This window comes from Ursus maritimus, unplaced genomic scaffold, assembly GCF_017311325.1.
Source record: "Ursus maritimus isolate PB19 unplaced genomic scaffold, ASM1731132v1 scaffold_3, whole genome shotgun sequence".
In the NCBI taxonomy this organism is placed as follows: Eukaryota; Metazoa; Chordata; class Mammalia; order Carnivora; family Ursidae; genus Ursus; species Ursus maritimus.
Window position 1 is genome coordinate 45,771,759 of NW_024425563.1, and position 12,878 is coordinate 45,784,636.

Here is a 12,878-nt window from a genome sequence, read left to right on the forward strand (position 1 = left end):
AGTTGTATCAGTTGGAACTCTCGACAACGTGAACGAATGCCCGTATTCCCACGCCATCACCAACACTGGCTATTGTCAATACACGTTTTAATTTTTGTGCATTTAAGACTTAGTTAGAAAATACACAGATAAGCCTAAGTGTGCATTTGCAAGGACGCAAAGGGGAGCACAGAACATTCCTGGGAGTGAACCTGTGGAAACAAATGGCCACGGAGTGAGGTGGAAACACATTAATCCCATTCATTTTGGTAGCTACAGCTGGAAGGCTCTATTCTTCCAGGCATTTTCAGCTCCAGAAATATGTTGACTTGATGGAATCACCTGAGGAGCAAGTGTAAAGGAATTCGGGGACTGATTAATGGAGGAAATTTAGAGAACGCCATGTGCTACACGCCAGTAAGTGACAACTAAGGAGGAAACACCTGTAAACCTCAAGGAGAGCCAGATTCCTTCGGCTCGCTCAGTGGCGTGTGACTAGATCAACAGAAAAACACACATGGGGCCTCTGGAAAGTGCGAGCAGTGAAAGATTAATCAATTTAGAGAATATCTCCCAGGAATGTTGGAGAGGACCCATCCTTAAGGATACTTCAAGCAAAGCTGCATAAATTATTGCATGGGGCCAGGGGGTGGGGGGTGGGGAGGCAGGCTTTGGAAATAGAGGGTGAAAGGATTGGCTCCCTCCTCCTGCCATCCCCTCTCCCAGTAGAGCCAGGTCTCTGCTGTCACTTTTGATTTCTTGATGCACACATTTGCAAACAGGCTGCAGGTAGTGAGCTGCTTCCAGGGAAGTTGGGTGGAAAACAGGGCTTTCAATCAGACATGGGACAGCCTCCTGATGAGATCACAGTTCAAAATGTGTTGGGTGATTAGCTGAATGGGCCCAGAATGGGTTGGGATCCAATGAACCTGAACAATGACAGCACGAGCAGGACGTCATGTTCGTGCACATGCTGCCATATGCCCCTGACACGCACACCATGCCCAAGCTCGGGTCCTGAGAAGTTATGTGAGAGCCAGAGTGTGCCGCCTGTGGCTGTGGTCTTGTCAGGCCATTCCGGCCCAACAGGGCCACACCTGAGCCACACGATGACCTGGAGATGGTCCTAACTGCTGTAACATCTGGAGATGTGGAGGCTGCTAGAGAGCTTTCTCGTTGTCATGCTGCCTAGGGAATACAAAAACGTGTTCTAACGCTTGCCACCTATACAGGCTCCCTGCATTCCCCCGAGAAATTAGACATCCATGTATTCTCTTTGAAAACTGCTGCTTGGGTAAAGAATCAAGATCTGGCGTGCATCTCACTGTGGATAGTATGTCAGGGATTTTGTAACCGATTGAGTCCTACTTGCAGAGAATAATTAATGAGACAAATTCCAGAAACTAACAGAAAGTAGTAAGTTAATAAGACGAATTCCAGAAACTTGGCTGGGCCCCAAGGACAAGGCTAGGCTGAGATTTTTCTGAAGACGATGAAGCTACTGAGGGCCTAGGGCTGGAGTTTGTGGTCACTAGAGGGCACTGGGACCACACGGAGCCTCAGTTCTGGGTCACGTGTTCGGTATGAGGAGCATGACGAGCTTCTTCCAGTCAACAGGTATTTACTGGATACATACAATGAGCCAGACCCTGGGGACACCTCTGTGAATAAGGCAAGTGGGCTTACAGAGCTCTGCAAGATCTGGTCCCTGGCCGCCTCTCCCTGGCCACGCGTTTCTCTCTCCTCTTGCTCACTATACCTCAGGCACTCTGGCCTTTCTTTCCATCCTTGAATCCATCAAGACCAATGCAGTCTTAGAAATCTCACACAGTTTCTTCCCTCTGGTTTCCATATGGCTGGCCTCATTATCATCTGGATCTCAGCTTAAATGTTCTGGCTCCTAAGAGATGTCTTCCTGGACCATCTTATCTAAAGCTGTCTTTCAGATAGCCTCTAATTCTTTGCAGAGTCTTTTTACCATCTGAACTATTTTTACTATGTGCTTATTTATTTCTTTGTTTAGACAGCACTATGAGAGCAAGAGGCTCATTTATCTTGTTCTCTGATGCCTGGGTCACCATTAGCCTATCGAGTACCTTTTGTAAATTAGAAAAGGGCATCCTTTTCAAGCAGGCTTGGCAATGGCTTGGCAATTAGACAGCACCTTTGTGTGAGAAAGATGCTTCCTCTGGGAGGCAGAGTCCTGAGACAGAGCACAGGGACTGGTGATGGGAGTCCAGGCTGGGTTCAGCCCCAACTCATCCCTGGCTGGGCATAGACAGCACAACAGTTGTAAATGTTGTATCCCAGGGTATATAGATGTTCAATAAAGAGTGGATGAGTGAAAGACAGACATTGTTCACAGACTCAAAACTCACATTCTGTTAAGGGATACAAACAAATAAAGAGGCAATCGTACAGCAAGAGGGCATATAGGAGGGGTGTCTATGGCAAAGTTCCCAATCTTTGGAAGGCTGAGTGGGGCTAGGGCAGTTAGGCCCTTCCCATGCCTTGGCCAATATCTCTGGCCTTGAGCACCATCCCTGTCTGGTGCTTCTTCAAGAGCAGTCCCAGGGGAGTAGGGTCTAACATCAAGGATTATAGGCTCCAAAGACTGAGAGAAGCATAACTACCTGTTGGTACCATAGCATGTTACACCTAGTCAAAGAGATGCTTTATCATCCAGACATCTACTATAGTAGCCAATGGTAAGGAGTGTCGTCGTGGACAGATGGGCTCATGGAGTATGACTCACAGACCAAGGTATGGCCTGGAAGGACCAGAGGCAAACAGAACATGGCACTGACAGGAGAAGTGGTTCAGCCTGCTGACTGAAACACGGGACTACGGGGTGGGTGTGTGTCTGTGTGTGTCTGTGTGTATGAATAGGTTTCAGAGTAGCTAGGAACTACAGAGATAAGTAGGGGAAAGATAATTAAGGGCTTTTAAAACCATGTTAAGGGCTTACTTTTGTTCTAGAGGGAAAGGGAAATATAAGCAGAGAGGACACGGCATCCAGTTTGTACTTTCAGAAGGTCACTCCAGTTGCAGTGTGAAACAGGACTGGAGGAAGAGAAGATGGAAGGAAGGGAAGATAAGGGGGAAAATGAAGGAAGTGGGCAGCTACCTGGGCAGGTGACACTAGTGATCTGAACTCAAGTGGTGACAGTGGAGGTGGAGAAAATGAGGTGGATTCAAAAGGCGTTGAGAAGGTAGGATCCACAGGACTTAGTGAGGAACCAGATGTGGACAGAGAAGGAAAGAAGATAAAATCACACTGGGCGTGAGCAGAAGACAAATGGTTTTGGCATAAGCAACTGGATGGATAGTGCTGCCATTCACAGAAACAGGGCAGACCAGAGAAGAAGCAGGCCTGGCAGATGGCGATGCACTTGGCTTTTCCCTGTTGGAAAGAGACACCCATGGGACAGCCAAGTGAACATATCTAGGAGGCTTGGAGTTCAGAAGAGAGAAGTGGGCTGGGGATCTAGAAACAGAAGCCCCAACACACAGACGGCTGCTGTAGCCACTGAGGTTGACGACATGACCTCGGATGAGCATTCAGAGTGAGGGCAGAAGGCCTTCGGCAGAACTCCCACAGAGCACCAACAGTTAAAGGATGAGAGGAAGAGGGGAATGACCAGAGACCAGAGAGATAAGGGAGAAGCCACGAGATGGGCTGACATGAAAGGCAAGGCCAGAGACATTTAGAAAGGGAGAAGTGGCCAGTCGTGTGAGAAGCTGTTTGAGCGAGATAAGCATGAGGGCCCACTGCTTCAGCAACAAGGGGGGTTTTGATGACGCTGGAATGCAGTTGGGTGGGTGAGATGGGGTAAGTGAGTGAAAGTTGTTAAATAGAACTCGTGAGTGTGAACAGCTCTTCTGGGAGGGATGGCCATGATACGGAGGCGAACAGCTCTCTCCAGTAAGGAGTGGGCCGAGGGCTGGGGAAAGTAAAAGACACAGGAGCTGTCATTTGAATATGACTGGATATCATTGTCATTTTCCTCTTGCCAAACCACTTGCTTATCCCATATAGCCCTCTCCCCCGGGGCCCTCTCCCTACTTCCTTGCCTGAAGTTTCTGCAAAATGCATGTTCCTCTCGGCATGATGGAGCTGCTTTTTCTAGTGGGTAATTTCCTCCTCTATCATTCCTCCTCTGCTGTTTCTTTAGAGACCACCGCACACCCACTACCTCCATTCAGCCTAGAGGCCTGTCTCTCCTCCAACAGCCCCCACCCCCACATTCTCCCTTCCAGCATCTGCCTGCCTCTTTACAAATTCTTTTCATCAGAGGAATGTCTTCTTGGCATTCCTCCAGAAACCCTTTTGGGCATTCATTTATTCATCCAACAAATATTTACCTAGAGCTTACAGCCCACTTGGCACAAAACACTGCACTAGACCCTGGTGTAGATATAAAGGCAAGATGCAGAATCTAACAACAAGGAATCAGTTAGGAGATGAAATAAAGCCATCACCTCATTCATTCATTCAACAAGCACAAAGTGTCTGCCTGCTGGGCGTCCAGCTCCTGGCCACATGCGCATGAGACCATGGCACAAGGTAGAAAAGTGGCACATTACATAACAAGGTCAGGCCGAAAAGTGCTGTTGAAATGGACAGGGAAAAGGGATTATTACACGCAGTCATTTCTTGACAATTATTCTTATATTCATCTCCTTCCTGAAGAAGGTGTGTCTTCTTCCTTAGAGAAGACAAGTTAGCTGTGCTTCCAGCCAGCCCTACTCCTACTATTTAGAGGAGCCACTTTCTTCTCCTGTTGAATACGATCTTTTTCGAACTCACTGTGGGCATTTGTGTGGTTGTAGCAGTGATAGACTAAATTCTCATGAAAGCAGCTCATACATCATGGTCCTGGCAATGAATGTTACTACTGACTAGGAAAGAAAGATTTCTTGGCCATATTATACCCAGAGTCAAACAGAGGAAGTCCTAGTGCAGAGACAGCAGAGGAAGAGCGGTCTTCTACCAAACCTGGCAAGGACTCTTCAAGTATCTGGTACATTCCAGATTCTCAGGTGGGTTCTACGTTATCTCCAATCTTTACAATTTTCCTGACTCATCTCTCCACACATTCGCCAACTATCCACCCACCCTTCTGTCCATTCATCCTCTCAGCACTTACATGCCAGCGCGGTGTTGCATGACAAAGATGGCGCTGCGAGCAAGGGCCTGGGAGCCTCAAGAACAGGGTGCCTTCAGTCCAGCATTGAAGGCAAACATTAAACAAGTCATTAAAATATACTTTGGGAAGTGTTATAATAGAGGAAACCCCAGCACTCTCCATTTCCTGGGTGATGTGTAGCTGCTCCCCTCTCCTCCTCCCAGATAGGTCTTAGTTCTCTCATCTGAAAGGACAGACATTGGGCTAGAAAGCCCTCTGCAAGCCCTCCTGGTAGACAGCTCCAGGGCTCCCTACATTCTCAGTCACGAGGCAGCTGTGCTCTTGCCACCCCTGGCTTCTCTGATCAGAGCTGTTCAGTTGACCTGGAGGTCAAAAGAGGCATGCTGATGCCAAGAGTTCTGGTGAAGACATCCTTCCTGCCCTGAGGAAGGAAGAGGACCCTTCACATGCCGTGGAGCAATCTACTTGCCTTGTATAAGCGGTGAGGATTAGCCTACAGGAGTATCTGCTTTATGCCCCAATACACCGCATCAGTGGGGGAGGCTCCTTCTCCACTCCCACCCTGGGAAGGCCCCTCAGTAGATAAATTCCTGGCCTCTATCTGGACCTGTATTGCGTCCTGGGGAGATGGAAGCGATTTGTCTCTTGGCTTTGCGCCAGCCCTTGGGAGCACTACCCTGGAGGTGGACGGCTGCCTTGCTGGTGGTCTGGCTCTGCAGTACCTGGGGACAGGTAAGCCCGCTTAATGCTGGGGTTCAGTGGTGAGCAAGTCCACTAGCTAACAAGCCTCCTGCTGGCCCTTAGTAACAGAGGTGACATTTTAGCCCATGCCTGTTTTTATTTCTGCTTGTTTAGACTAGGACTGCTAAATAATGGGCCTTAAGCAACCTGCAGCAGAAGGCAGCCTCCATTTTCCTAATGGGAAGATCCCCCCAAAAGTTTTGGAATATTTACATTTAAAGAGATATCAATGAAATTATCAGGGGTCTACTTGTAATATTTAATTCATTCATTTCATTATACATGCATATTTAAAATCAGGTACAACATAATCCACCAATTTAGAGATACTGCTTTCATCAATTTGCATTTTATGGAAAAACAATTTAAATTTTCCACGTGTGTATTTGGCACTTCTTGAGTCACTTAAGACATTTTTTCCCAAAGCACATCATACTGTTTTTTCATTAGCCTTTTCAGAGTAAAAACCACAAAAGTCCATGTACGATGCTGCCCCTGGCCGGCTTCTCAGCCCATCCACATGTCCACATGACATGCGAGCAGCTAGCTGGCTTTTCATTCATCCCGCAGGTGGTCTCCACAACACACCCACTGCTTTTTAAAGTGATCTTTAAAAAGTCTGTGGATGGAAAAATAGGAAGGTGCTAACAGGAATGAGGTGGCGGATATGGAAATCTCTCTGAGATGTTACCTTTGAAAGCCAGCACAGTGGGGGCACGGCACAAGCCTCCTCTGGAAGAAATAAACTGTCCCAGGAAGAGAGCTGGGCACTGAGGGTCAGGAGGGGCAGGGAGATCTGGTTTTCACTGTATACCCTTTTATGTCTTGGGATTACAAAGAAAAAGAAAAACCTTTTAAAAGGTTTATGTACAATTACATTTAACATTTGTAATTGTGACTATATCTGGGGCAAATTTCTTAGCCTCCTTTTTAAAAAGGATTTCATTAAGTGACCTCTATAAGGGGGTAAAACTATCATTGATTATGGTAATTTAAGGTCTGTTGTGTCTTTTCCAGAAAGTAGTTGGGTGTTCAAAATAAAGGAGTTGGGAGGGAAACCTTATAACAGGAGAGATTTGGTATAAAATAAAATTTCAGATGACACCCTCCTTTCTGAGAGATAATTCTGGGGATGTATCATAAATACAGATATAGATACTTAAGTGCTATTGACAGGCTTTCTTTAAGCTATGTTCTTGGGCATTTCATGTGTGGTCTTATTTAATATTCATAACAAGCTTGTAAAGTAGGTATTATAAGTCCTATCGTATTGGTGAGTAAAACTGAGCAATAGCGAGGATGCCCAGAGTCGCAGGGCTAACAGGTAGTAGAACTGAGTATTCACACCTAGGTCTGTTCAACTCTGAAAACCATGCTTTTTCCATTACAGAATCCCGCTTCTCCTACTGAGCCCTGCTACATCGTGGGCCTTCAGAAATACTATAACACAGGATTTCCAAACTGCACTGCAAGGTGGGTGTTATTATCCCATTTTACAGATATGGAATCTAAGGACCAAGGAGGACCGTACCTTGCCCAAAGTTGGTCAACTTATCTGTACCCCATAAAAAGAATACAATGGTCATCTTGGGAAGGCCGACCTGTCGTATTTTACCGCAAGAATTAAATACATTCGCTTCACAGTGTTAAACCTGCTTCCTTAGGTCTAAGATTACATTAATTCTGCTTTCGTGCATAACCAGTGTAAACCCTACCTATTCCTGTCAGCCAGGCAAAAACAGAGGAGGCCCAGTACGGCAGTTTAGCGGGGCTGCAGCTGCCTGACTGATGCTTGAAGCCTCCTGAGAACCAGAACCTCAAGTTTTGCTTTTCTCCTGGGTTTCAGTGCTCTGTGGTTTCTTATCACTTGCTTTAAAAGTAACGTCTTATAGAGAAACTATTTCTAAGATCACACACACACACACACACACACACACACACACGCACGCAACACTTCAGCCATCTCAACAGCCACACCACAAAGCAACAACAGCGCAGGAAGTGCGAGCGCAGCACGCAGGAAGGAGAAACAAGAGCGAACCCTCCACCATCGAACCAGTCCTTCCTGACCTGCAAGGTGCTAATTTACAGGCCGACGTTAGACTCTGCACTCGCGTGCATTTACCACGGGTAAGCCAAGTGCCCGAGCCAATGTGCGCAGGAAGAAAGCCTTCCTGCCACCGCTGGGGCGGGGCGCGCACGGGCGGGTCTACGGTGAAAGGGTTAAGAGTAAGACAAACAAGCAGCGGTCCCAAGGATTTCTGAAGGAGAAAGTGTTTACATTACATAACAGAGCAAGAAGAATAGACCCCCTCCTTCCTGTCCCCCGCTGTTATCTTAGCCTTGCTTGTCTTCATAGCACTTGGGACAGCTGGACCACGTGCTGGCGGGAGAGTCATATCCTCCCGCTGTTTGCACAGCGGCACGTTTGTCTTCCTGATCACAGTATGTGAAAGTTCCTGCTTCTACTACCAGAATCAGAAACCAAATATTAAAACAAATCTTTCCTTAATATTATCCTCCTGTCTGGGGCTGTCTGTACTTGCCACCTCTGTTTATCTATTTTCAGCGGCATGGTCCTAAGGAGGAATCGTCTATTTACACACCTGTGCCTTTATAAAAGATCATTTGTCAATCCCCTAATGTGTCCATACAACACACATTTACCTGGCACTCTGTTCCTGAGCTCAGGTGCTAGGTACACACAGATGAGTAAGACAAATTTCTTTCCCTCAAGCAGCCCCCACTTCTAGAGGGAAGAGAATGGAATGGTGCCTAGAGGAAGGGTGTGTGCAAGTGCCAAGGGCGCCTAAAGGAAGAGCCAGGCCCTTGGCAGCAGGGAGTGAAGGTGATGAGGACTTCACAGGGAAGACCATGTTGGAGCTGGGTGGTGAAGGATGAGTAGGAGTTTGCTAGACTCTGCGTGGTGGGGAAGGCGAGGAAGGTAGAGGTAAAAGGGAACAACTGGGATACTGGTTTCACTTCAGGCATCCTGAGAAGGAAGGAGACTTCTTGGCTTACATGGTGACTGTTTCTGACAAAACAATGTTTTCTCACAAAGGCTAGTTAATCATTTCCACAGGGAGTGTGTGCCTTAACAAAAGCCATCCTTCCCGGCCTGTAATGCATAGGCAAATACAAGAGGGACTGGCAGACTTTGAATGGAAAGGCTGCTTGCAATCTGTTAAGGGGCAAGGAAAGGGTTATAGGAAGATTCTTCAAAGACAATCTGTCTCTCCTTTTCTTCTAGGTCTAGCACTCTCGCTGCTCATGGCAGAACCCCCACCATCATTACTCCAAGTGAGCGTCCTCTGGTTTTCGGTGGAAGGAAACTGAGGTGTGAGTCCCAGTGGAAAGTCACCCTCGTGTCTCCCAAACCCCAGTGCCCCCCTGCAGCTTTATCTCTTTAACGCCTCTCAAAGCAGAGCTTTGTACACACCAGGTGCTCGGTTCATGCTTGTTTGATTGCCGGAGTGGCCACTATCAGAGTAGAGGAAAAAAAAAATCAGAATTCTCCTTAAGGACAGCTATTCCAGCCATTTGGACTGCATTTTCAGTGCAAGGTTCAAGCAAGGCAAATCATCTCCACTGTTCACAGTGTCCACGTGACTTGTCACAAGCTGGCTGACGGGATTATAAAGGAAAACAACAATTGAACACATTGGAAGTCTCCTTCCCAGCCAGGATTTGTAGAGTGCCTTACCTGCGTCTGATCCAGACCACTAACTAGTGCTGCTAGGATGTGGCTGTCAGAACTCAAAAACTGGAGAAGGAAAAAGCAAAGAAATCAGCCAGAAATGACTAGATTTGGAGCCGCTAATTAACGCAGTGAAAGATCCTTTATCTCCAGTGTCTGGGTCTAAGCAGTTGGTGGGAGCTTCCCATGTCCAGGGATTCGTATCCTCCGGCAGGAAGCGGGTGTTCCTCTGCGTGCTAACAGACCGCTTAATTCCAAGCTAGTAATAATTCGCTAGGTCAAGAGGCTCAGCCTTCAGCAGGAGCTGTTGGTAGGTTTTTCATATGCAACCTTTGGCTTCTTAGGAATTGGTTCTATTTTCAGAATTCATCTGTTACATTGTAATAGGCTTTCCTCATGTGCCACCATAGTGACAGAGAACGCTGGAGCGGCTCCATTGTTCCACTCCTGCGAGCACCACTGCACTGAATAGATAATTGAGGAAAGAAGGTATACTCTGATCCTGACCACCACTGAGATTTTTACTATGGAATTTTAGCTACCTTTCTAAATGCATTTAATATCACCAATATTTTCAAAGTTAGTACACTCATAGTATGCTAAAAAGGTGTCCCCTGATTAAGATAACTTATCTCTCATACATAATAAGTGATGCAAGGTGTCAATACTGCCTTTTAAACACAATACAAACGGTATATATACAGCTCCCCCCACGCATGGGCTTCCTGGATCCACACAGAGGCATATTTCTGCATTTGACTTTCTCACTCCGCTCTAGTCCTTTGACCTTAATCTTTACTCTAAGAGACAGATATGTGACAAGCATGAAATCCGATGGACATTTTCTAAAACCATTTCTTTCCCAATAAATTACAAGAAGAATGTTCCTAACTCTTCACCATTGTAGCTTTGTGATGTCAAACTGCCATAACTCGATCCGTCGGACTTTTCTACTCTCACCTTGTATGGTGAAATAGTCATTATAAGATCGAGCGTATTTATCGTAAGGCTTTTTAGACATGTTTGAATCTTAGAGCAGGGTGGTCAAATCTACTGATTGTCAAAGGCCAGGTAATCTTCAAAATGTCAAGGACTGCCAGCCCCAGAGCACATCATCATCGAGTCCTTTCTCACTAGCTCACACACGCTCATCTCATCCTCGACTCTTATCCATTACTGCTGAAAATCCAGAGATTTCTGCTACAAAGGCACTGCCTCTGCCCCGCTGGCTTGCAGGTGGGTTGGGGAGAGTGGGGGAGGAGGGTATAAATTGGAAAATCAGAAAGAAGTCTAGGGCTGGAGAAGAAATCAGCCAGGAAAATGCTAGTGGTAGGAATAAACACGTTCAGTATGAAACTGTGCCATGGTTTCATAAATTTAGAGCAAAATTCTGCTCCTAATTCCCAAATCAGCTAGTGCCGTTATGTTCGTCCAACTTGCTTCCAGTTTTTATTTTAAAAACTGCAAATATAATGGAAAGCCAGCTCGCTTAGAGGACCCAATTCCATCTTTAGATTCTTCTATTGCTTTCTTTTTTCCCAAGAGGCTCCAATTTCTTCTTGCTCTGCTCTTAGCTGCTTGTTTCTCTCCCACTGACCCTGTCACCTCTTCTCCCAAGTGTGGTCATTTTCTCAGAAAAAGATTCTGAGCAGGGCCCTGGGACTCCTTTCAACAGCAGCCCCAACATGAAGCTACGGAGGCCGTGGGCTCAGAACAGAGTGGGTCGGGACCCGGTGGGGGAAGGCAGTGAGGAATGTGGACACACAGCCTGGGTGGACTTGCCCAGTTCTGGTGTTGCTCTGCACACCCCGGGCCCAGCCCTTACCAGGTAGGAACCTGGCACGCACCCTTCCATAGTTACTTTCTCTGCTCCCTACTTCCCAGCTCCCTCCTTCCCTACCAGATAAGCAAACCCCTCACTCAGCGCTAAGCACGGAGGAGAGAGTGGGAGGAGAGAGTGGGTGTTTCTCAGCTGATGGCAGCCCACGTTTCCTTTTAATAAACACAAATACCTCATGCCCTTCCTCACCCACATTCTGACTCCTGGTGCACAAGAAAGGACAACTTCCGGGCCAGGATCACAAGCCAAGACTGAGCTTTCCTCTCTGTAATTTGGATTCGCAGCTAGCAAGCTCTATTTCCTGAGTGCTGTGTCCCAGGCCAAGAACTTTACAATTACCTTTTCACTCAGCCTTCCAAGAACATGGGGTAGGCATGATCGCTATTACTACTTTAAAAATATGCAAATAGACCCTCAGAGAGAAATTTGCCCCAGATAGCCCAGCTGGCAAGAGGCCAAGCTGGGGTCACACCTGGAGAGCCTCACTCCCTTGCAAGCATTCCTAACTATTACCCCATGTGGCTCTTTGTTCATTTTCTCCTTTTTATGGATATAAATCATACTGTACCATTCATAGTTTTTTTCAGACCACACAAGCCAACCTTCTACCTCAATTCTGGTTTCTTAAGGAGACACCTCACTTATTGTCTTTCTGCCATCCCTTGCTCTCCCTATCCCTCAGCTGATCCCATGAAAAATCACTGTGTTGGCAAGCCCGATTTCGAAGGGAAGAACGGACTCTCTGACAGGAGTGGTCCCTGTGTCTCCGAGGGTCTTCTCAGTGTGTGTATGTGTGGGGAGAGGTTAGGTTCTAACAACTTCATTGCCTAGACTCTCCTGCCTCTGGCTTCTAACTGGGTTTAGCTAATGGGAGTCTTGGCTAGGAAGTGGGAAAAAGGGAGAAGGGAGAGGCTGGGGTATTTATTCCAGTTCTGTCTCTGTTCTGGAGCTGCACTACAGCCAGCAGATATGGTCCTCCAGGATGACCACGACCACCCACTGTCCGGGCTCCTCTCCTGTGGCTCTTGCTCCCCTCCTCAGCCTCCAGTAACACCAGTTTCCTCCGGTTAACCCTTCAGACCCAGGAGTGCTCAGAGCTTCCCCCTGCTGGCAAGTCCTGGGGGCTTCAGAATCTCTTGGTCCTCTTGGCCTGCCTACACCTCTGTAAAGGAGTCCCTTCATTAGCTTCTCTACAACGGGCAGCCCAGTGTGCCTTCTGTCCCTTGCCAGGATCCTGACAGAGATCTTTTAGTATCCCCTAGATGAAAAAGTTAGAATACCCTGAAGGAAAAATCCCTAAAAGGAAAAGTTAAAATACCCTGAAAGAGGACCTGAATAGGACTAAAGCCTTTATTTTCTGCAGGGTCTTTTGATGCACTTTTTAGAGTCAAATATGTTGCCCAAAGGTGGGGAGGGAGCTTGGATGTCCTTCCAGGGTCCATACCTCTGTTCCACATGGCAGTTGAAGGAG

The 12,878-nt window shown here is 47.0% G+C and overlaps 1 protein-coding gene and 1 long non-coding RNA gene across 4 annotated transcripts in view; one reads left to right on the forward strand and one right to left on the reverse strand.

The window, feature by feature from the left end:
* Positions 1–12,878, reverse strand: part of CHN2 (chimerin 2) — a 282,816-nt gene that overhangs the window by 144,612 nt on the left and 125,326 nt on the right. The gene's annotated exons all lie outside the window — the stretch shown is intronic.
* Positions 7,861–10,463, forward strand: LOC121105823. Its single transcript, XR_005838547.1, has 2 exons — positions 7,861–8,000; positions 9,121–10,463. It is a non-coding gene; the product is annotated as an uncharacterized LOC121105823 (long non-coding RNA).